This window comes from Sorex araneus, chromosome X, assembly GCF_027595985.1.
Source record: "Sorex araneus isolate mSorAra2 chromosome X, mSorAra2.pri, whole genome shotgun sequence".
NCBI lineage: Eukaryota > Metazoa > Chordata > Mammalia > Eulipotyphla > Soricidae > Sorex > Sorex araneus.
This window is the reverse complement of record NC_073313.1, coordinates 138,808,627-138,834,597: the sequence shown is the minus strand read 5'-3', so window position 1 is coordinate 138,834,597 and position 25,971 is coordinate 138,808,627. Positions and strand designations below refer to the sequence as shown.

The 25,971-nt window shown below is 39.6% G+C and overlaps 1 pseudogene; it reads left to right on the top strand.

Annotated features, from left to right (window-relative positions):
- The window catches only part of LOC101542190 (rho GTPase-activating protein 19-like), a 61,227-nt pseudogene that overhangs the window by 34,550 nt on the left and 706 nt on the right, over positions 1-25,971 (top strand).

Here is a 25,971-nt window from a genome sequence, read left to right as displayed (position 1 = left end):
CTTATCATTAACAATATTGCAAATTATGGTGGTAAAAACAAAAAAAATTAATTCCTCAAGGCAAGTTGGGAAAACAATACCCCTATTAGGTTACCAATAGGTTTGTCACCACAGACTAGGAGAGAATGGTAAATTTTCAAAGTGCTGAAAGATTTTAAACTCCAACAAAGTTTACTATATCTGGCAGTTCAGACATAAAAGAAAATAAAGACTTTTACAGAAAAAAATAAAACTAAGGATGTTCACTCCTGTTGGATTTGAATGCAAAAAACCGTTAAAATAAAATTTCCAAACTCACATGAAACGGCACTAATTAGCAAGATAAAAACATTAAACACACTAGTGAAATATACAAAGTTAGACTAGAAAAATGTAAGACTATATTAGCATATTAAGTTACATTTTTGGTTTTAGTTTCTTTTGCTTTGGGAGCTACACAGAGCAGTCCTCAGGGCTTACTTCTGGCTCTGCACTCAGGGATCACTTTTGGTGGTGCTCATAGGATAATCTGGGATGTCAGCAATGGAACCCAAGTAAGTCACATGTGAGGGAATGGCCTTATACACTGTACTATCTCTACAGCCCCAATATATTAAATTTTAACTATAGTGTAGTGAAATAAGTTGAGCTTCTGTAGCTTAATATACAATACATAGAAGAGAAATTGTGATATTAATAATTTAAAAGCAAGAGAAGGGCAAAGATGGCTAAATGACGGGGGAATCTGAAAGTGAATTCCCCCAGTAAAATCCGTATTGAAAGACAAGTTGGGTGCAGACCTGATTTGAGTTCATGCAGAAAACTCCACTGGGAGAAAAAACTGAGAGAGAGAGAGATTTCAAAGAGAAGAGACCAAAAAAGGGGGAAATCTAGATGGCTATGGAGAGGGCCATGAGTGGGGGCCACTATACAAGTGTCAAACAAAATCCCCTATGGTGTAGAGGACAGGTGTGGTAATGCCAGAGAGTATCCAGCAGAGATAACGATCCCAGACTTTGTTGTTTTTGGCCTAGCTGGGAAATTCTGCAGTGGGAAGTCCCATGGCCACTTTCAGCAGTGAACATTCCTACTGGAGAACCAGCAAAGAGGCAAGAGCCTAAAGTGCATGTTCAAGCCTAGTGGAAATTAAAGTCTCACCCTGCCCTGGAGTCCAGTGCAGCCTGCGATTCAACCCCAGCAGCTCATTGAGAAAATTATAGGAACGGTGGCCATCCCACAGTCATCCTTCAGGTATCTTTAAATATAATGTTTAGGCATACAGTGACACATATGAAATAGCGTATCTGGCGGCAGCAAAGGATCACCTCAATTTGGTGTCGTAGGCCTAGAGACAATTATAGTATCCTACCATAGGACATACAGTATCACATGCAGAACCCCTGAATTTTGGCTTTACCGCTGCAGCCTACACTTGTAGAGAAAAATTCACCAGCATATGTAAAGAATAGTTTGTTGAAACACAGTGACTGGGTATTTCTGATCATAATCGCTATTTGCTGCCTGGACTGACTGGACTACAACACAAAATAAGAGGCTAGGCTCTATCAATATTGATCCCTAGTCTACACCCCAGATTGGCTAGACTTAAAGTTACAATAGCTGTAGGGAACTAGCACCAGAAATCCAGAATATTCTCAAACCCAGAGTCAAAGGCACCTGTTGACGCAAGGACCCTGTATCACTGCTCAAGATAATGTGTGCTAAGAGATACAGTGTTAGTCCCCCAAAACCACCAGGAATAGTGAAAATTTTCAAGAATTCAGCTGCATTAATGGATAAGAACAAAAGCTCCCATTCTTTATCAAACCTTTGTAAACTACCTGAGGAGGACATGAAGGCAACAATCAGACCTCTAATTAATTAAATGGAAAAAAAAATCACTGGAAGAAGTCATCAACAATAAAGGTTGACTAAAATTCATTCAAATAGAACTGAAGGAGTTAATGAAGGAGTTAATGCTGAGCTAAGTAACTCAATAACAACTCTAAAACTGGACAGAAGTCGAAACTTACATATGTAACACTAAGGACAAGGTATATGGAATGATAAATAAAGAAGAGGAAAATCATTTTTAAATGAATAAAAATGGAGAGCTGAGAGGATTTGTGGGAAAACAGTAAGAAGAATAACCTCTACATCATATAAATACTTGAAGAAGCATGAGCAAAAGAGAAAGAATTAAAGAGAAAGCAAAAGAGAAAGAATTAAAGATAGAATAAATAACTTCACCGGCACGAGAAGAGACATGTGCAATGAACCAGGAAGCCCTAAGAATTTCAAGCAAAACTAAGCAAACAGAAGAATACCAAGATAGGTTGTAATCAAAACAAGAAAAACTAGAGTCTCCTAAAAACAGCAAGAGAGTGACTCACGTGTACAAAGGAATGTCCATCAGATTCAAATTAGATTTATCAAATGAAATTCTACAAGCAAGGAGGGAATGGAAAAATATTTTAATGTATTAAATGAAAACAAGCTCCAAGCAAGAATCTTCTATTCTGACAGGTTATGAGGGAGTGACAAAAACATTCACAAGCAGATGACAGGAAGGTGTATGCTCACTGTCTTCAGACTATCTCTACAAATAATATTATTTTTTTTAATTTCAAAAATACTATCATTCTTTATTGGCCTTGGCCTGACGATTACTATGGTACTACAAAATAGGTAAATTTTCTTTACTTTTTAAAAAAATTTATTTATTTTTTTTTTTTGCTTTTTGGGTCATACCCGGCGATGCACAGGGGTCACTCCTGGCTCATGCACTCAGGAATCACCCCTGGCGGTGCTCAGGGGACCATATGGGATGCTGGGATTCGAACCCGGGTCGGCCGCGTGCAAGGCAAACGCCCTACCCGCTGTGCTATCACTCCAGCCCCAAATTTATTTATTTTTAATTAGTGAATCACCATGAGGGTACAGTTCCAGATTTATACATTTTTGTGCTCATGTTTCCCCCATACAAAGTTTGAGAACCCATCCCTTCACCAGTGCCCATTCTCCACCACCGGTAAACCCAGCATCCCTCCTACCCTCCCCAATCCCATCTCCCCCCACCCCATCCTGCCACTGTGGCAGGGCATTTCCTTTTGTACTCTCTCTCATTAGGTGTTGTGGTTCGAAATAGAGGTATTGAGTGGCCACTGTGTTCAGTCTCTAGACCACATTCAGCCCTCATCACCCTTCCCCCGCATGGCCTCCAACCGCATTATACTTGGTGATCCCTTCTCTGAGTTGCCCTCTCCCCAGAATGTGAGGCCAGCTTCCAAGCCATGGAGTCAACCTCCTGGTACTTATTTCTACTATTCTTCTATTCTTGGGTGTTAGTCTCCTACTCTGTTATTCTATATTCCACAGATGAGTGCAATCTTTCTATACCTGTCTCTCTCTTTCTGACTCATTTCACTTAGCATGATACTTTCCATGCCGATCCACTTATACGCAAATTTCATGACCTCCTTTTTTCTAACAGCTGCATAGTATTCCATTGTATAGATGTACCAAAGTTTCTTCAACCAGTCATCTGTTCTAGGGCACTCGGGTTTTTTCCAGATTCTGGCTATTGTAAACAGTGCTGCAATGAACATATAAGTGCAGATGTCATTTCTACTATACTTTTTAGCTTCTCTGGGATATATTCCCAGCAGTGGTATTGCTGGGTCAAATGGGAGCTCAATGTCTAATTTTTTGAGAATCGTCCATATTGTTTTCCAAAAGGGCTGAACCAGCCGGTATTCCCACCAGCAGTGTAGAAGGGTCCCTTTCTTCCCACATCCTCTCCAACAGCGGTTGCTTTTGTTCTTTTGGATGTGTGCTAGTCTCTGTGGTGTGAGGTGGTATCTCATGGTTGTTTTGATCTGCATCTCCCTGATGATTAGTGATGTAGAGCACTTTTTCATGTGCCTTTTGGCCATTCATATTTCTTCCTTGGTAAAGTTTCTGTTCATTTCTTCACCCCATTTTCTGATGGGGTTGGATGTTTTCTTCTTCTAGAGTTCAACCAGTGCCTTATATACCATTGATATCAACCCCTTATCTGATGGGTATTGTGTGACTATCCTTTCCCATTCTGTAGATAGTCTTTGTATTCTGGTCACTGTATCTTTTCTACAAATAATATTAAATGATCATTATAAAATGCAGGGAAATTTTAGTGGCTGTCTAAATGGAGTGGAAACAGGATGCAAGAACAAACATATATGGAATGTTTGGATTATGTAATGAAAATATAGATATGGAAATAATTTCAGTATATTGTATAAGAACAAACCTCCAACCCCATCAAAAAGTAGGGGGAAGAAATGAACAGAAATTTCCTCATAAATGAAATACAAATGGCCAAAAGGCATATGAAAAAATGTTCAACATCGCTAGTCATCAGGGAGATGCAAATCAAAACAACAATGAGATATCATCTCATACCACAGAGACTGGCACACATTCAAAAGAAAAAAAGCAACCAGTGCTGGCATGGATGTGGGGGAAAAGGACACTCTTTCACTGTTGGTGGGAATGCTGACTGGTCCAGTCTTTCTGGAAAACAATATGGACAGTCCTTCAAAAACTAGAAATTGAGCTTCCATATGACCCCGCAATACCACTTGTGGGAATATATCCCGAGGATGCAAAAGAGCACAGTAGAAATGACATCTGTACCTATATATTCATTGCAGCACTGCTCACAATAGCCAAAATATGGAAACAACCTGAGTGCCCTAATACAGACGACTGGTTAAAGAAACTTTGGGGGGCTGGAGCGGTAGCGCAGCGGGTAGGGCGTTTGCCTTGCATGCGGCCGACCCGGGTTCAATTCCCAGCATCCCATATGATCCCCTGAGTACCGCCAGGAGTGATTCCTGAGTGCAAAGCCAGGAGTAACCCCTGTGCATCACCAGGTGTGACCCAAAAAAGAAAAAAAAAAAAAGAAACTTTGGCACATCTACACAATGGAATACTATGCAGTTGTTAGGAGAGATTAAGTAATGAAATTTGCTTATAAATGGATAAACATGGAGAGTGATATGAGTCAGAAAGAGAGGGGCAGACATAGAGGGACTTCACTCATTTGTGAAGTGTGGGGTAGCATCACATGAGGCTGACACCCAAGGACAGTAGATACAAGGGCCAGGGGGATTTCCCCATAGCTTCATGAGCAGAGGGGGAAAAGCAGATGGGATAGAGAAGGGATCACTAAGAAAATGATTCCTTTTTTAGGCTAGAGGAATCAGTCAGGATGGGAGATGTGTGCTGAAAGTAGATAATGGACCAAACATGATGACCTCTAGGTGTCTGTGTTGCAAGCCATAATGCCCAAAAGTAGAGAGAGAGTATGGGGAATATTGTCTGCCATGGAGGTGGGGGAAGGTGAGACAGGGGGGATATACCCGGGATATCAGTGGTGGAGAATGTGCACTGGTGGAGGGATGGGTGTTTAATCATTGTGAGATTGTAACCCAAACATGAAAGCTTGTAAATATCTCATGGTGATTCAATAAATTTTTTTTAAAAAAGAAATAATCTCAGTATATCAGTTGTAAGCTACAGAGTAATGTTAAAGAAATAATATATTAAAAGGTGGTTGATCACCACATAAAAGCTTCACATTTGCGAAGCTAGTATCGAAATTCATGTAAAGAAAACAAAGAAAAATCAAGGCAATTATGTCAAGCAGCAAAATCATCCTAAGGCCTGAAGAAAAATTATAATGGATTCCTTTATGTCAGTAATCTCTCTAAATGTCAATGGTTGAACTCACCTGTTAAAATGAACTGAGTTGTTGGGTGGATCGGGAAACAAAATCCAATCATCTGATGCTTTCAGGGGAGTTCTCCACATCCAAAAACAGAATAAACATTCATTTCCTGGGCACACAGGACATTTTCTAAGATAAAACACATGTTGAGATGTAATAAAAGTGTCCCTAAAGCCAAGAAAAACAGAAATAATTTCAAATTTCTTCCCAGAACACAGGATTTTAAGGCAAAAATTAACCATAAAAAGAAAGTGAGGAAAAATTCACACAATTGGAAGCTGAGTATCATGCAATATGCTGTTGAACAAGAAGTGAGTGGGTCAAAAAGTAAATCAGTGAAGAAATAATAGATAAAGAGAAATAAAAGATAAAGAGACAAATTATCAGAACCTTTCAGGTACAACAAAAGCATCACAAAGAAGAAACTTTATAGCAATACCTATCAAGAAAGAGAAAAATAACCTAACTTCACATTTGAGAAGCTAGAGAAAGAATAACAAATAAAACATAAAGCAAGTAGAAGGAGGAAAATAAGAATAAGAGCAGAAATTAGTGCGATAAAAATCAAATCAACCATAAAATAGGTACATGAAACAAGTAGCCAATTTTTTTGGACACTAAAGATGGTTTGTACTTAACTAAGCTCACAGGAAAAATGAGAGAACCCAAACAAAGCAGATCAGAGGTGAAAATGAAAGGATTAAAATTTAGTATTTTCAACAGCCACAATCTGGAAAAAATCAGAGTGCCCAAAAACAAATGACTGGTTTTTGGCCAACATCCAGAGACCAACGGCCAACATCCAGAGACTTAAAACCAAGGTCCCAGAATAGAGTTCTTCCTCTGGGAGAGCCTGGCAAGCTACCGAGAGTTTCCTGCCTGCATGGGAAAGCCTCATAAACTCCCCATGGTGTATTCGTATGCCAAAACCAGTAATGATGATGGGTCTCATTCCCCTGACCCTGAAAGAGCCTCCAATGCAGCACCATTGGAAAGGACGAGTAAAGAGAGGCTTCTAAAATCTCAGGGCTAGAACGAATGGAGACCTTACTGAGACCGCTCGAGAAATGATGATGATGACGATGATGATGACGACGATGATGATGAACCTATAAAATATAAAACATCATAAGTATTGCTGTGAATAGCTGTCTTTATTCCTTTAATTGGGTAACTGAGAAGGAACAGATTAATTATTAGGATCATACAATTTACCAAAATTGAATCAAGAGGAAGTAGAATACTTGAATAGACCAATTACAAGCAAGGAAATTGAAACAGCAACCACAGGATCTACCCAAAAACAGAAATATAGGTTCAAATGTTTTCAGTCTTGCGTTTTGCCAAACACTCAAATAAATATCACCTACACCCTTTAAGCTCTTTGTGAATACTAGGGAAACAACTGTTCTTTCAAAAATCTCCTATAAAGCCAATATCATCCTTATAGGAAAAGCAGGCAGTGATACTATTGAAAAAGAGAACCGGGGCTGGAGCGATAGCATTTGTCTTGCACACAGCGAATCCGGATTTGACTCCCAGCATTCCATATGATCCCCCGAGCACCGCCAGGAGTAATTCCTGAGTGCATGAGCCAGGAGTAACCCTTGTTTATCGCCAGGTGTGACCCAAAATCAAAAAAAAAGAAGGAAAAAGAACTATATGCCAATATCTCTGATAAATGTACAGGCAAAAATCTTGAACAAGTAATGGATGGGTTAAATTAGTATTGTCAAAAATGTCTATTCTCCCAAAGCACTATACATACTTGATGCAATTCCCATCAAAATTCCAATGATATCTTTCAAGGAACTAGAACAATTCTACAATTTGTATGGAAGCAGAAAACCCCACAAATAGTCAAAGTCATCCTTAAAATTTGGGGAATATCAGATCTGACTTTATACTATGGAGCCATAGTAATAAAAATAACATAGAATAATGTGTATATACTAAAGGGCAGAGGCATTCTATCCCTCGTCACTGTTTTCGGTGGTCTCTGCTTCCCCCACCCCCAGGGAGACTGATGGCGATGGGCCGGCAAAGGAAGGAAAAAGAGCCAGGCTGGTTGGTCTCAATTGTCCTTTATTCCAATCTCCTCTTCATTCTCCCCTGATTTCTTCTTCTCTTTCTCCCTGGATCCCCCTTCATTCTCCTTCTCACTCCCCAGCCCACTCTTCCCAGCGCTGCAGCTCCCTACACCAGTGAGAGGAGAATACTGATAGTGAACTGGAAGATCCCACCTTCATAATACCACAACAACATGAAGAAACAGCAAATATCCCCACCACCAGGAGAGGATGAAGAAAAGAGTCCAGAAGCCTCAACAAAGGTACCCACAAATACGATCTCTCCAATAAAGAAACCAGAGATGAAATGTTGAAGATGTTCCATGAACTCAAACAAACAGTGGAATAGGCGTCCAGTAAATGAAAGGAGGACATGAAAGAAACAGTAGAATGGACAGCCAAGAAAATACAGGAATAAACAAAAGCAGAAATAAGAAAGCTACAAGCAGAAGTGTCACTAATAAAGAACTCAGTAGATGAAATAAAAAAACCTCAGTGGGTGCCATCAACAAGTAGATGGCTACAGCCTAATACAAAATCAGCAAGATTGAAGATGAGCTGCAGAAAGCTTACAGGCAACGACATACACTGGGAAAAGACCTCAAAATAGTTCAAGGGCAAATCAGAGACCTAGGGGATGAACTCAAGAGGAACAACATAAGAATCATTGGAGTCCCAGAAGGACAAGGAGACAACCACAATGAGAAAGCCACAGCTAAAGATATCATTACTGAAAAGTTCCCAGAGCTGGAGAATGCAGGCATCCAGATCCAAGGAACGTGAAGGGTGCCGGCTAAAAGAGACCCTAATAAAAAGACTCCAAGACATATCATAGTCAGAATGACGGATACCATACATAGGGACAAAATACTGCAAGCAGCAAGGTCAAAGAAGGAAATCACATACGAAGGAGATTTACAGCAGACTTATCCAAGGAAACCCTCTAAGCACGAAGACAATGGTGGGATAAAGTGAAAAAACTCAATGAAATTAATGCCTCACCAAGAATACTTTATCCAGCAAAACTCTACTCAAACTTGAAGGAATGATACACTATTTCATGGATAACAACAGCTCAGGAACTTCATAGACTAAAAACCAACCTTAAAAGGATTAAAGGGGCAGGGGCAACTGTAAGACAAAAAAAAACCCTACAAGCACAACAAAGCTCTACAGAAAGATGGCACAGAACCCCATGACCATAATCTCTCTTAATGTTAATGGTCTAAATGCACCAATTAAGAGACACAGAGTGGCAAAACGGATTCAAAAACTGAACCCAACATCCTGCTGCCTAAAAGAAACACATCTGAACAGTCGGAGCAAACACAGACTCAAAGTCAAAGGATGGAAAACAATCCTGCAAGCAAAAAACTCCCTCAAAAAGGCTGGATTGGCCATACTAACACTTGACAACATAGATTTCAGGTTGAAAAAGTTTAGAAGGAACACCGAATACCATTTTAAAATGATCAAGGAATATGTAGAGCAGGAAGAAATCACACTCCTAAACATATACACACCCAATGAGGTATCAGCTAAGTACTGAAAACAACTGCTAATAGATTTTAAGGAGGACATCACTAGAAACACAATAGTAACCCTCTGCACCTAAAAACTTTGATTCCAAGGACCTAACACATTTGGGCATCCAGTGCAACTTCTAATAGCAATGCACTGGGACTGCGAACTGGGCTGCAACTCTGTGCTGCCCGAGGGTAGGTCTTTCCTCCCCACCCTGTCTTCCTGTACGGAAAATAGCGGCAGCGGCAGCATCCACATGGCAGGCGCCATCTTCTAAGACTCCAAACCCAGAGGTATTCAATTTTTACACTTGGGGCTCCTAGGGAATCATGGGAAGTGGGTGTAACCGGCACGCCCTCGGCCCAGATAAATTCGGAGCTGCTGAGAGTGAAACAGACCCTCTGAACATAAAGACTTTGATTCCAGAGAATTCTTACAGCAATGCACTGGGACTGTGAGCTGGGCTATGAAATATCTGGCAGAATTTTCCCTGGACTTTATACAGAAATCCAAAACCACGTGGACGCGGTTATATACTAAACATCTATAATTGTCAGCAATGTGAAATGGTTCCTTTTGAACAGGTCTGACTTGGGGGGAAACTCCAAATAATAACAGTGAGTTTTTGTTGAAATATCGAAGGTTATTAATGTAGCAGCCCCTTCTCTGGACTGTGAACTAAGCAACAGCCCCACGCTGGCCAATAAGAGGAAATATCCCTCTTTCCCGGTTGTTTCCCATTTTCAGGGAGAAACGACAGAGGTCAGAACTCCGAATTCCTTCTCTCACTCGAGTGAGACATGATATTCCTAGCATAGCTCTTTCGATTCCTCTTTGGGATACCCTAAAAGCATTCTCATCCTCTTTGCGGAGGGCCCAGGTCTCTAAGGCATATGTTAGTGCAAGAAGAACGGTGGAATCGAAAAGATGTGCCCAGAGTCGGAGGTTCTTCGTTCTCTTAACCACTTTTTCGACGCTCTTGAAGGCATTCCACGCTGCTCTCTTCCTCCTGAGCAGTTCTGGCGCCAAGTCGTTCCTCATGTTGATTTCTCGACCCAGGTACACATAGCTGCTGCATTCGGAGATGTTCATTCCATTGAGAGCAAATGGAGCTTCACGGACCAGTTCATTTTTCATGAACATCGTCTTATTGAGATTCAGCTGCAATCCGACCTTTCCACACTTGTGGTCGAAATCGGCCAGCATTTGTGCCGGTTGGCCAATGTTTGGTGTTATGAGAATGATGTCATCAGTGAAGTGGAGGTGGTGTAATTGCTGACCGTCTATCTTCACTCCCATTACCTCCCATTCCAGTCGTCGCATGATGTTCTTGAGGGTGGCACTGAAGAATTTCGGTGAAATGGTATCACCCTGCTGCACCCCTCTCTCGAAGAACTCCACATTGGGACACATGGCCTAGAATGGAACGATCAGGGTGAGAGACTGTCTGAATTCATCAAGCTGACCAAGACCATCCATGGTAACTCATAGTTCCAGAAGGCCGAATCTAAACGCTGGACATGGAAGTCTCCCGGTGGACAGTTCCACAATGAAATTGACCACATCATATTCAATCGAAGGTTTTGCCTGACCAATGTCGCTGTTGTCCCAAAATTCCAAACAGGATTGGACCACCGTCTCCTTTGTGCAAAATTCTACTTCACAGAGCGGGGAGAAGAGTCTGCAAAATTTAAGTCTAAGAAGACAACTCCCAGAATGACCACCAACTGGGAGCTCTTTGGTACTACTGCTTCAACTTGGGAAGATGCCGTCCTTGACAACATCGACAAGGAATACGATCGACTGGTTCAGCACCTCCATGTCTCTGCAAAGATTGCCGAGAGTGAGAAAGCCACAAACAGACGCCTGTCTTCGGAAACTCTCGAGTTCATTCATCAATGTGGTTTGGCGGGAGCCTCAGGCAACCACAAGCTAACATCCGAGCTCACAAAGCTGTGCAGAGATTCGATAAAGGAAGACCTCAAAGAGAGAAGAGCAGCAGTGTTGGCCAGCGCAGGAGAAGCTGGGAAAAGTATTCACAACGCTCGCCTGTCCTTTGCCAACTACAAGACCAAGATGACTGCCCTCCGATGTCCCGACGGATCTATCACATCTTCCAGAAAGGCAATGGAGAGGAATATTCACGATTTCTACTCGGATCTCTTTGACAGCCATGTCCACCTGCCCACATACCAAATTCCACAGGATGGATATGTCCTTTCCAACATTCTCCCTTCTGAAATCCGACACGCCATTTTGTTGGTGAAGACGTGAAAAGCACCTGGTCCGGACAAGGTCAGATCCGAACACCTGAAGAATCTGCCACCAGTACTCATCAATACACTAGCTCGATTCTTCACATGCTACCTGTCTGAATGCAAGGTTCTGTCTCAGTGGAAAACCAGTAGGACCGTTCTGTTGTACAAGATGGGAGACATCCACGACATCGGCAACTATCGCCCAATCTGCCTGCTGTCTGTCGTCTACAAGTTGTTCACTCATGTCATCCTGAATAGAATAGGCAGAACACTAGATGAAGGACAACCATGCGAGCAAACCAGGTTCTGAAGGGGATTCAGCATGATAGACCATATCCACACAGTGACCAAACTCATTGAAGTTTCGAGAGAGTTCGAGATGCCGCTCTGTCTAACGTTCATCGACTTAAAGAAGGTCTTTGATTCTGTTGAGACTGAGGCGGTCATTGGAGCCCTGGCCAAACAGGGCATTCAAACTCAGTATATCAACAAAATTACAACAGGAAATTTATCATATGCAGCTAAAGCAGTCCTTAAAAAGAAACATACAGGTAGAAATATCTATGCCATAGATGAGACTGAAGTCACTAACCTATGTTTCTATCTGAATAATCTAGAAAGAAAAGAGAAAACTAAGTAAGTTTAAAGCAATCAGAAAGAAAATACTGAGCAAATCAGTAGAAAGGGCAACAAAGTTATACCTAAAATCAATTAACTCAGTGGCTGTTTGTGTGAAAAGATAAAGGAGAGTGAAAACTTAACTGACCAAAAAACTATAGCAATAATTAAAAAAAATAATAATAAGGGGCCAGAGAGGTGGTAGTAGACCCTAGTTTTGATTCCCAGAACCACATATCGTCACTGCCAGGTGTAAGCCTTAAGCACTGCCCAGTATAGCCTAATCCAACCCATAAATTAAAATTTTTAATTAATTTAAAAACACTATACAAGAAGGTTAGACACTTGCCTTGAATACAACCAAGCTAGGTTTGATTCCCGGGACACCATAATGTCTCTGAGCCCCACCAGGAATGATCCCTGAGCATGGAGCCAGAATGTAAGACTTGAGAACAGCCTGATGTGGGCCAAAAATAAAAAAAAAATTTACATAATTGGGTATCATAAAATTAGAAACCTGGCTCACATCACACTGTTGCCACCATGTAAGCTTATTTACCAGTTTTGTTCTAATGATTCGTAAATAAATATCGAAAGAGATCACGTAGACACAATTTTTTTTCTGAGACCTCCAGGGCCATCCTGGGAGGGAGGTGGATCAGCTTTCACCTCACCAAAACCCCAGCAGCTGGAGCCACACCCCAAAGTTGCCACCATGAACTCCAGCTGGACTCTACTGCCTCAGGACTGAGATCCACAGAGAACTGAATCTGCCAAATATTTCAGGCACATGGGATTTTATTGGTTGAAAACTCCAGGCTTTCTCAGAGTTGGGATGGGTCACCTTGCCCAACCTCCCCATACTTCGAGAAGTCACTCCAAGTTAAATTCTGCCCAGTTAAATAATCTGGATTTTCTGGAGCAAGTGACATCTCCAAACTCAACAACACTGACGTCCCAGTAACAGCGCACCAGATTGGATGGGGTGTAAAGCAGAAACCATCCTATCTCAACTAACAAAAACATTAACACAGAAGACCAAACTTGTAAGAACAGTTTAGCAAACCCTCAAACAAGGACTTAACTTCCCCATGGTGAGATACAACAGTTTTCAAAAATTTTCTTCCACATAAATATTTTTTGGTCATTCTGTTATCATTTAGTGGTAACAACAAATATAAAATAAATTATTTGGGCCTTCTGTGAGGGCAGGCTTGAGGAATGATTGGGAAAATAAAGACAATGGTGAAGAGAAGGTTATAGTAGTGGTGGAATTGGTGTTGAGATATTAAATGCCTGTAACAAATCATCATGAACAGTTTTGCAAACCATGGTATTTAAATAAAGTGGGAAACAATTAGAAACCTTTTCTGGGCATGTGAGGTATCTCAAGTAGTTAAGGACATATCTAGCATATGCAGGGTCCCCAGTTCAGTCCCAGGCATTATATGACCCCTGAGCAGCTTTGGTTGCAGCCCTGGTGGCCCTCTGCCATCATGGATTTGGCCGTTCTACCAAAAATAACTTTTTAAGTTCAAAAGACATTGAGCAGAGGGCCCAGATTGCCAAATAGGGAGAATCTGTTTTGATATCCTCTGAAAATCACAGCAAATCTACACAAAAGGCCTTGGATTAATCTGTACAAAAACTGACTCGAAACCCCAACTTACAAAGCTTCTATCACAAAGGAAAAAATGAGAACACGCAAGTAAACTGAGAAAGAGCTCATTGCTACTAAAGAAACTACAGTGGGGCAACAAACTTCTATTTAAATGTGATTTCTAAGGTGCAGAACTTTACCCTGGGGAGTAAGGTTGGGTGTGTGTTGTGTGGTTGTGTGTGAGTGTGCACAGAACACCGAAACCTACAATCCTATGTTTTACAAACTGGAAAAGGAGGTAAGAAAGTTTATATAAATAGATATAAACAGGGGTCAAAGTCAATGGCAGGCACTATCTTGGCAACCTCTTGCAATGTTGCGGGTAGTAGTGGTGGTAGATAGCATGGACTCTCAACCTCCACAGTAACCCTGAGGAGCATGCCATTTATCCTTATCAAGATAGTGAGCTAGCTAGGGCTGAGAAACAATTATAAAGAGTTGTGACTTCTGGTAGACAAATAGACCTTAACCCTGCCAATCCTTAACTGACTGTAGCAAGCTAACCACATCCCTATTGACACCTTGTAGACTTTCCAAAGCATAGCCAGTTAGCAATGGTGACCCCAATTCATGTGACTGGCCCACGGACAAGTAGATTATCAGCCCAGGACTGAGGTTATAGTCTTCTTCAAAACCCACACTGGCACAAACTCCCCCAGTCACCAATTAGATTTCTGTGATAACAGCAGCCTGTTGTCTGCTGAGTCTTGCAAACTTGAAACCTTGGCTGCCATCCAGACATGTTCAATTTAACCCACAGGTGTCATCAGGAAAATATGACCTCAATTCTCTGGTCACCACCCAAGCTTTCTTGAACTCTGATAACTGCTGTCCTACAGCACTTGTGCCTGTACATTCCTGGTCACCATCCAGATTCACTTAAATTTGGCACTTAGTGTTCCAGGGAAAATCGTTTGTCCCCCATGACAGCTATAAATAAGGGCACAGAACCGGTCAGGCACTAGCAATTGTGAATCGCCTCTTTTTATTAAGCTCATGCAACTTTGGTGCTACAGTTGGTGTCAGACACTTGTGTCAACAAATAATTTATCTATGCCTCAACCTGGTGGAACTTAGAGGATCAGGCATCTGTGACTATGAATTCTCCAACTGCCACCCAGGTCTGTTCAAACACAGACCTCTGTTCCTTGCCCAGGCCCTTATAGAGCACCAGACACAGTGGGGGATATGGAGGAATTCATCCACATTGATAGATTAAGACAATAGCCTGAAAAGAACATTGAATGAAACACAACTACACAAGCTATCTAAAAAATTAAAACTTCAAAGCAATAGTTCTAATGATGGCAAATTAAATAAGAATAATGATAGAAAATGTCAAAAAAGTGAAATATGAAAAAAATTGAGAAAAAAATCAAAACAAACAAACAATCATAAAGAATACATGCCCAGACTAAGAAATATGCTTAATACTGCTTAACAGTTAGTGGAAGAAGCTGAAAATTAAATCAATGATTGTGAAGATAAAGTTATTAAAAATAATAAATGAAAATTGAAAAGAATTTAATTAAAAACATTTTAAAACAGTCAGGGAGATAGCTAAAAGGAGAGAATTACATGCCTTATATGTTCAAGGTTCTAAGTCCATTCGCCAGCACCTCATGTGTCCCCAGCTCTGAGTATCACTGGGTTTAGACTTGGTAACTTCAACAGCAAAAACTGTTAGAAATAATTAACCAATACAATAAAGTACCAGACTACGAAAACCGTATACAAAGACCAGATTCATTTCTATATACAAACAATTAAAAGAAAAAAATCAAGACAAGTGCCATTTGAAAGTGCCCCCAAATACCAAGTATCTAGGAATGAGCTTCACAAAGAATGTGAAAGACTTACATGTGAAAAATATGTGTAATTATTAAGGAAATAGAAGTTGACATGGAAAAATATTTCATATTTGTAGATCACAAGAATTAATATTGAAAAATTACAATGCTATCAAAGCAATCAAATCAAAACAAAAAAGAGATATCTCGTGTCAGTAAGAATGGAATATAACAAAAAGTCCAGAAACAACTTTTTCTTATAAGGATGATATAAGAAAGAAACACTCATTCACTATTTGTGGTAATGCCATTTCATTTAGTCTCTACAAAAAAGTAGTATGGGGACTTCTCAAAATATTAAAAATAGAACCACATAATTTCATGATTCCAATCATTGGTATCTATCCAAGAACACAAAAATATTGACACGAAATGATATGCACACCTATGAATATTGCAGTAATAAGGACAATAGTTAAGATTAGGAAGCAATTCAAATGTCCAAGACAGAGGGAGAAAGAGGATGTGATCATACTACAATGGAATACTATGCTACTGTGAAAAATGAAATCATGAAACTTGGGCAGCACTGCTGAGTATCTTGCTGAGTAAAATAATATGAGGGGAAAACAAGGACTAGATAATGATAATTTCACTCATCTGTGGTATATAGGAAAGTAAGACAAGGGCATAGATAATAACAATTAAGCAGAACTGGTGGGTATCATACTGAGTGAAATAATCTGAAGGGAGAAGGACAAGCACTAGATAATCTTACTGATCTGTGGTATATAGGAAAATAATACAAGGGTATAGATAATATTAATTGATAACACACTCTGGGTATTGTAGTTCAAACTGAGAACACCAGATTAGGGGGGAGTAAGTGAAATTGGAGGTGTCACAGGAACATGGAAGAGGTTGGGCATTTTGGTGATGCTGAGGTGAGGTAATTGTGTGTATAAAGATCGGGAATGTTGACACTACTGTAAACATGCTATCTAAGCTATAATAATAATAAAAGTCAAGACCATTGCAAACACAAAAATAAAACCACTACACAGCTATGTGAAAAATGGACTTTTGCCTTTTGCTACAATGGAGCTAGAGGGTATCTTGTTAAGCAAAATAAGTAGTAGGAAAGACAAATACCAAATGAGTTCACTCATTTGATAATCCTTGGACTTTGACTATAGACCTGAGATTACCAAGCAGCGCAGGAAGTTGGAACGTAGAGGGGGGCAGAGGAAAACAAGAAGTGTCAAAAGGACAATGGGAGAGGATCTGTGAAAATACGGTGGAGTGGAAGGTGCTGTAACTTTGTATAGTAAAACCATAAACTTTGGGGCCAGAGAGACAGTGGCAAAGGTGATTACTTTGCATTAGGCTGACATGGGTTTGATCTGATCCTGTACACCCACATATGGTTTCTTGAGAACCACAAGGAGTGATACCTGAGCACAGAACCAGGAGTAAGAGCTGAACATCACTTGGTGTGGCCCCAACACAAATATAACAACAAAAATGTTTAAAAGCATAAATGTTAGCACTATAACCATGTGAGGCAGCTATGTAACCTCAACTACAATAAAAAAATATCTATTTTTCTTATTTTACCAAAAATAAAAAAGCTCTTGCTTTTCAAGATTCTAGGTTTGGTGAGGGCAAGGAAGACTAATCCGTGGTTGGAAGCTTGCCACAAACGACAGTGGGGGAGAGCAAGTAGGACAGAGAAGGAACACTTTGACAATGATAGTTGAAAAAAGATCACTGTGGACAAAAATTGAGTGCTAAAAGAAGGTAAAGTAATATGCAAGATACCTTTCAGTTCCTGTATTAGAAACCATAATGGCTAAAAGAAAAGAGAGAGAGAGAGATTGAAAGGCAGACAGACTGACACAGAGACAGAGACAGAGACAGAGGCAGAAATATCTGCCATTGACCCAGGCTTGGGGCAGGGATGTGGCGGGAAGGAAACCGGAGACATTAGTTGTGGGAAGTGTACATTGGTGAAGGGACAGGTGTTGAAACATTGTATGACTAAAACCCAATCATGAACAGCTTTGTAATTATGTATCTCATGGTGATATAATTAAAAAATATTTTTAATCTAGGTTTGGGGATCCTTATAATTTTTCTTAATTTCACCTTAATTTTCCACTCAATTATTTCTTATGGTATTCTAAGTAGTGCTGGGGCATCCCTGTTCTGGTGACAGTTATCTTAGGTGTTCTTGTTTGGGCACCATTTGTCTGCATCACTGTTCCACGGTGACTGGGGACTGATGAAAGTCCCATCCACCCACCCCACCGCTGATAGACAAAGAACAGGTCCATTGGATGGTAACCAGTGGCACTTTATTCAAATCAATCAGCAATATTATAGAGAAATCATGAAGGGTTAGGGACAGCAATTACACATAAGTGTGGTTGAATATTAACATAAATAATGAACAGATGTAAAGTCCTTCCTTCAGGGGAAATTCTAGGAGATCCCAAGGACAGAATTTCATCTTGGGACTCCAACAATCTAGATTTCTTCTAGAAGATCTGCTTAAGGGCAGAATTCCATCTAAGAGATTATTGCTTTCTCCTTTCCTTTATTGGTAATCCATTTAAACAATCATATTAAATTTACTTTCTTTTTTTTTTTTTGCTTTTTGGGTCACACCCGGTGATGCTCAGGGGTTACTCCTGGCTCTGTGCTCAGGAAGTACTCCTGGCGGTGCTCAGGGGACCATATGGGATGCTGGGAATCGAACCCGGGTCAGCTGCATGCAAGGTAAATGCCCTACCTGCTGTACTATTGCTCCAGCCCTTAAATTTACTTTCTAATAATATTTCTAGTCATTTGTATGAACACAGTAAGAGATATAAGCTTTTATCTATATCTTAGATTAAGCTTAAAATGGTCTCTCCGGACTCATGGTAAAGGGTAGCTTTTTCTGGGGACATCTCGCTATATTTCCCAGACTAGAGTCCTCTGGTTAGGTTAGTTTTTCCTAACCCCAACGGGGTCCTTATTCAGTTACTTCTTTTTGAGTCATGTCAGAGTTTATTCCATGAGCATGCTCTTAACTTATTATACTTCTTATGGTGCTTAGGCTGTCCTATATCGAAGCCAGGGTGGCTTACATCTTGTCCCAGATCCATCCAAGTTCCTCGGTGTAAAAAACTAAAGCTCGCCGAGGGGCGCGCACTCGCGGGCTCTCCGGGCGGCTCTGTCTCACCGCCCACGTTTGGTGCCCCGGAACCGCTGTGTGTGCTGTCAGTCAAGGGCAGGCGACGGAAGGAAGAAGGCCAAACTGGTTGCTCGATCAATTTTTTTCATTCTCTCTCTCCGCTTCTCTCCCACTCTCGGTCTCTCTCAGGATCTGTGGATCTGGCCCCCCAACCCACTCTTCCAGCCTAGTTAAATCTCCACAGCATGAGGGGGTTGGGGCGTACACATAGGTGTGGTCACCATCAATAGGGTAAGGTTCCTTTCCCTTAGGGGATGCTTCTCCTAGGACTTAATTCTCTTTCAGCAGGAGGATCCACCCAAGGGCGGAGTCCCATGAATGTGTTTCTCTTCTCCTCAGCCAGCAAACATAAGAATTCATAATATTAATCATTTTGTATGGACACAATAAGAGATGCATTAAAGCTTATGGAATTGTTCTCCTGGGGCCATCTCAATCTCATACTACAGTGCTCAGGCCAGATTAGTCTTTCCTAACCCTAGCAGGATCCTAGTCTCATCACTTGGCAGGATCCACCTTTTGGTGTCTAAGGAACTAAGGTCAATCTAAGGCAACTGAGGCTTAAGTCACATAGTAAATATTTCAGAATCAATGAACTCCCATATTACAACAGCATAGCATTAACTGTTTTCCTGTGACTATATAAAAGGGATGTTGCTCTAAAATAAAAATGTACAAAGGACTTAAAGGAAAGAAAAAGCAATATTTCATTTACATATACAAAAATCTAGACCCATCAGAAGGTTTGACTTTATAAGTTACCATGTCGGATTTGGAGATATTTGTGACTAACAAATAAGGGAAGAACACAAGAGAGAAGTTAAGATAAACACAGAGGATTGGAAGTGCCTACTTGGAATTGGATGTGCCCCCAGGAACAATAGAGTGGCTGTAATTCAATTAACCTAAGCTCTCTGCAGGAGGAGAAAGATCAACCCAATGCTAAGCCTAAAATGCTTGGAACTATAATCTAACAAAGTAGCTCATTTCTTTGGTCTTTTATGTTGTTGGGCTCTTCAAAAAATGTCTTTAAGTATATACTTTATCTATTTTCCATACTTCATTATTTTATCATAAAAGCACATGTTTACAAATTTGCCTGGAAATAAAGATTTCACTCCCCAGCTAATCACTCATCTGCCTGGTTCTTTTTTATCCATAAATTTCCTGGGAAGGTTAACGTATGAATTTTTTTATAAATCTGTATTCAAACTTATAAATAAATGGAGACAGTATATTTATCTTTTTCTTTCAAACTTAAATGTTTTAATTAATGAATATGACAGGTATGACATCATTCTTTGTAACTTGAGGCTGGTTTTGTGGTATAAAATGTCAATACTACAAGATTTCCATAGTTGAGAAAAATGTTCATGCTCTTATTTTTAATGTACAATTCAATCCATACCCAAGAGAGCAAAACTAATAAATCTCTTTTTTTTAAAACTAATAAATCTCTTAAACATTTGCTTATTTCAATTAAAATCTTGGCTAGAATGGTAAATTAATATATTTCCTTGTTATTACATTCATTTTAGTTTTATCTCACATATAGAAATTTTAGTGCAAAAGTGTTCAAAGTTTCTATATCTACTTATTTAGACTATTTATTAATTTGTGATGCTCCATCTAAATTATAATATTATTTTTAAACATTAATTTTCCTTTAAAGCATATATGTATCTGACTATTCTACTGTTCCTTCTCCCGTCATACAATTTTCTTCTATTAAACTTACAGTAATACTAACCTATATGTACGTATATAAATATCCTCTAAATAGCATTTTGGTAAATTCTAAATCTAGTATAACATCCTTACCATGTGGATTTAGATTTGCTGGGATTATGTATTTGGTCTTCTTTATAACATTTTACATCTTTAGCTTATTTTACCATTTTTTAAAGTTTCATTCCTCTTCCTTGACTTTTCTAATAAATTGATAATGACTTTATATGTGCATTTTATATTATTTTTCTTTCTTGAGGTCTGTAATTTATATAATTTATTTATATTATCTTGATAAGTATCCATGAAATTATACCAATGTTTGAACTCCAAAACAAACAACATAGTAAGGTCACCATACATATACCATTGATACACAGAAAACTGCAAGCTACAGATTGGGAGAAAAGTGAATTGTCTAGAATATGTAAAGGGGATTTATAAATCAATAAGAAGAGAATGTCCAACTTTTTATCCACTGTTTATTCATACAGATTTTTCTAGGCACTTTTCTTAGTTCAAGACATAGCTCCTCATTTCTTGAGGGGCTAATGAAAGAGCAGTCTATTTCACATTTGTCTTTAATTTTCTTTATTTTTATTAGGTACAGTAATTCACAATGAGCATCCCTCCGCGACCAATATTTCAAGGTTCCTTTCAACTCACCCATAATCATAAATTAGGCAAACTTAGTTCCATAAAATAGCTCAAAATTGAAGAAGAAAAAAAAGGATCTACATAAAATTTTCATAAAATTTTACTCATAACTGTAAAAATCTAGGTAGAAACCAGATATTTTAGTGGATGAATAACTAAACTGTACATTTGTGTTGTGAAATATTACACAGCAATAAAAAATAACAAACCATGGATATTCCTAATTAACTGGATGACTGTAAGAACTATGCTACATCATCCAATCCAATCCCTTAAAGGTTACATATGCATAGACACAATGTACTTAACAGCCTCAAAACTACAATTATACATGGCCAGCAGTTAAATGACTTCTCAATAGGTGCCTAATTATAAAAGAGTAATAGCATGGATCCTTGTGATGTAACTGTTCTTTATGCTAACTACACATAAATCTCCAACTGTTCTAAAAAAGTAGCTTAAATTAGAACATGGCACAAAAGATTTTGGAAGGGGTGTCACAACTGACAGTGCTCATGGATTACTCCTGGCTCTGTAGTCAGGGTTCACTTTCAGTAGTGTTCAGGAGGATCGTTTGCAGTGCTAGGGGTGGAACCAGGGTCAGCTCCAGGCCATGCACAGAAGATTTTAAAAGACATTTTTTCACCAAAGAAGATATACAAATGGACAATAAGATATCCATGACAACATCATTTGTAGGGAAATTAAAGCAAAACTACAATGTTATAGCACTTCATATTCACAAGAATTGCTATCAAGGAGACAAAAAAGAACTTCTTTTTTTTTTTACTTTTTTGGGGGGTCACACTTGGCAATGCGCAGGAGTCATTTCTGGCTCATGCACTCAGGAATTACCCCTGGCGGTGCTCAAGGGACCATATGGGATGCTGGGATTTGAACCCGGGTTGGCCGCGTGCAAGGCAAATGCCCTACCTGCTGTGCTATCACTCCAGCCCCAAAAAAGAACTTCTTGAGGAGGATGCAGAACCCATATATACACTATGGGTGGAAGTGAAAATTGATTGAACAAACCAGTTGGAAAAACAATTGGCAGTTTCTTAAGTTAAATAAATTTTTGATACATAGGCCACCCAATTCTACTCATAGGTATCTTCTTTTGAAAAATTAAAAGTATACTTGTCCGTGTGTAGATTTTCATAGATTTCCATAAAATCCAGTGAAAGTATCCCAAATGTAGTGAATTAAAGTAGTGAATGAATAGAGATAGTGTGGCATATCCTTACAAGGTATACTGATCACCAGTTAAAATGAATAAAAATTGTCACACAAGGGAAAACATAAACTAAGCTCAAAAACATTATGCTAAGCAAAACCAAAAACATAAAAGGCCATAATTTGTATGATCTAATTTATTTTGAAAACCTAAAATAAAAATCTACAGATACAGAATGTAGATTAAATGTTGCCTTGAGGAGAACCAGGGAAAGAGAGAGGAAATAAGTGTCTGCCACAGAGGAAGGCTTGGGAGGACGGGGCCGGAGGGAAATTGAGGACATTGGTGGTTGGAAATGTACACTGTTGAAGGGATGGGTATCGAAACATTGTCTGACTGAAAATCATGTAAAACTTTGTAACTGTGTATCTCACAGTTATTCAATTTAAAAAAATTAGGGGCTGGAGTGATAGCACAGCAGGTAGGGCTTTTGCCTTGCACGCAGCTGACCCAGGTTCGATTCCCAGCATCCCATATGGTCCCCTGAGCGCTGTCAGGGGTTGGTCGCATGCAAGGCAAATGCCCTACCCGCTGTGCTAAAATGGGACAGTGAATTATTTTGAGTGCAAGGACATATCCTAAGTCAATTTGTTGTAATAGTTGCATTACTCTGTAAATTCACAAAGATCACTGAACCAACAACTTAAATAAATAAATTGAGAGGTCTTTTAAATGTGACATTCATTTATTCTCCATTGTTTCAGGTTGAACTGCAGTGGGATAAATGAGAGAACTGCACCCATTTCCAACTTAGCATATCAGATTTAGGTTGTTTAAGTTTTACTCTACCTACTTGTAACTTTAATAATTCTTGGTGGCTATTTAAAAAAAAAGAGAGGTTCTTGAGTTTACTAATAAAATAGGTTTTCCTCAATTTGCCCAATTCTAAATGTTCCTACAGTTCAGCAAAACAAATTACCTTTAGAATAATGCATGCCTTTTTACCTAATGCATATGCCAGAAAACAAAGGAACAATTTGATTATTGTTTCTGTGAGTTTCTCAGGCATAGCTTTCCCTGAATTGCTTTGTCCTTTTGACATGGTTATAATGACAGGAGCTTTAACATTTTAACAGTGGTATTTCCTTCTCCTTTCTCCCATCCTCCATAGGATATCATTTCTTCACTTTCTCCGTAGTTCCAATACTTTAGTTGGACCTGTCATGATGACTACCACTGTTCTTCTTCCTTCTCATCTATCCCTTTCTACCTTAATCCTGAGTAGCAAAAAGGAAAAATTGCTATTTAAGCAGTGATCACCAAAACTAGCATTGATTTAGTAGACATTTATGGATAATATAAAGCATTTGGAAAATTTTTATAGTGCTTGTGATTTTTAGTTTTGAAGAGATCTGGTGAAGACCAGATTTAGTTAAAAGTTTAAGGTATTCACTCCCACAAATGACATGACACACTATTAGTACACAAGGAAAGTAGATACATCATTTATTGTCTAAGCAGAAACTATTGTGAAATATTTTATGATATGTCATTAACTATAACTTCTCACCTGTAGATAAAGTTCTCTTAGAGAAGTACTCTGCCTTGGGCCAGAGCAATAGTGCAGCAGGTAGGGCACTTGCCTTGCACGTGGCTCACCTGGGCTAATCCGTTCACTCCAAGCCTGCCAGGAGTGACCCCTGAACGCAGAGCAAGGAGTAAGATCTGAGCACTGCCAGGTGTGGCCCCAAAAAAACAAACAAAAGTGCTCTGCAGGTATAAAAGGTTGAAGACTACTGGGAAAAAACAACTAGATTTTATTGCTTGTTGATATTTTGCTTATTGAAATTTTATTTTCTCCCCATTAGAAAAGAACCTTCAAAGTTGTTTTAAAGTACCCAAATAATCAAGATTTTTAGGGTAACAATTTTCTTTTCACTTTCTTAATTTTTTAAATCAGTTTTTATTGAGATATCATAGTCTACAATCACTGTCACTGTCATCCCGTTGCTCATTGATTTGCTCGAGCGGGCACCAGTAACATCTCTCATTGTGAGACTTATTGTTAACTGTTTTTGGCATATCCAATACGCCACGGGTAGCTTGCCAGGCTCTGCCGGGCGGGCGCAATACTCTCGGTAGCATGTCAGGCTCTCCTAGAGGGGTGGAGGAATCAAACACGGGTCGGCTGCGTGAAAGGCAAACGCCCTACCGCTGTGCTATCGCTCCAGCCCATAGTCTACAATAGTATTGATATTACTGTTTTATACTGGCAGTGTTGCTGCACCATGCCTACAACCAGAGTCAAGCTTCCTCCATCTCTATCCCGAAGTCTCTCACCATCCCCTCCTTTATTAATAACACGAGAACATTTGTAATAATGGTACTTACTCTCTACGACAACTCGTATAGTCCTAATTTTCTCTCCCTCATACATTCCAAATTTTTTTTCTTTTTGTGTCACACCTGGTTCTGCACTAAGGAACTACTCTTGGTGGCGCTCAAGAGACTCTACGGAATTCCAGGGGTGGAACCTAAGTGCCTAAGTGGGCCATATAAAAGGCAAATGTCTTACCTGCTGTGCTGTTGCTCCAGCCCCACGCTCTTTGTTTAAACTGCTATACTGTTAATGCAATGCTCATGCTGCATTAAAGTGCAGCTATGTCCGTTTCCCCAATCTCAGCATTTAGTTGGGATGCAGCTATAGTATAGAGGAAAAAGCTGAAGAGTGAAACCGATAAGAGAATATCTGGATTACAGTGTTTGCCTGATTACTGAGCAGTTCTGTGACTTTATTGTCTGACTGATACCTGAATTAAGAAATAGTTGTTTGTACCACTGCGAGTATGAAAAGAGTTTTAGACGTGGTCTGGAAACTCAAATTATGTGATCTCTACATTTTAGTGGGTGTGGAGAATGTAGGACAGTATACTTAAAACAAGGACTGGAGAAACGGTACAGCAGGTCAAGTGCTTGCCTTGTACAAGGATGGCCTGGGTTCGAATTTTGGCATCCCATATGGTTCCTACCCCCCAGCACTGCCAGGAGTGTGCTCAGAGCAGGGTAATTCCTGGGAACTACCAAAAAATGAAAAAGAGAATATTTAAAACAAAATTTGGATGAAAGATTACCCTTGATCTCATAAACTACATGAACTTCCTGAGACTTAGTTTCTCCATCTATAAGATAAATATAATGTTTACCTTACAGGACTGCATAAGGTTAACTGAGATACCTGATGTAACAGCACAGCTCTGTACCTGGAAAACGAATGATGTTAATTATTATTTTCTTAATTTGAAGACCTCCCTCCATTGCCCCGCCCCCATTAGGAAAAACCTCTAAAAATTCTAAACATCTTCAGAAACAACATAAAAGTCACCCTCTAAAAACCCTTTGGTTAAGAGTATTGGGGTTTGGGAATTAGAAGAAACCTCCACCTAGAAGATAGTCTGCTATTTAGAAACTTCACGACCTTGAAGAAGTTACTTCTCTCTGCA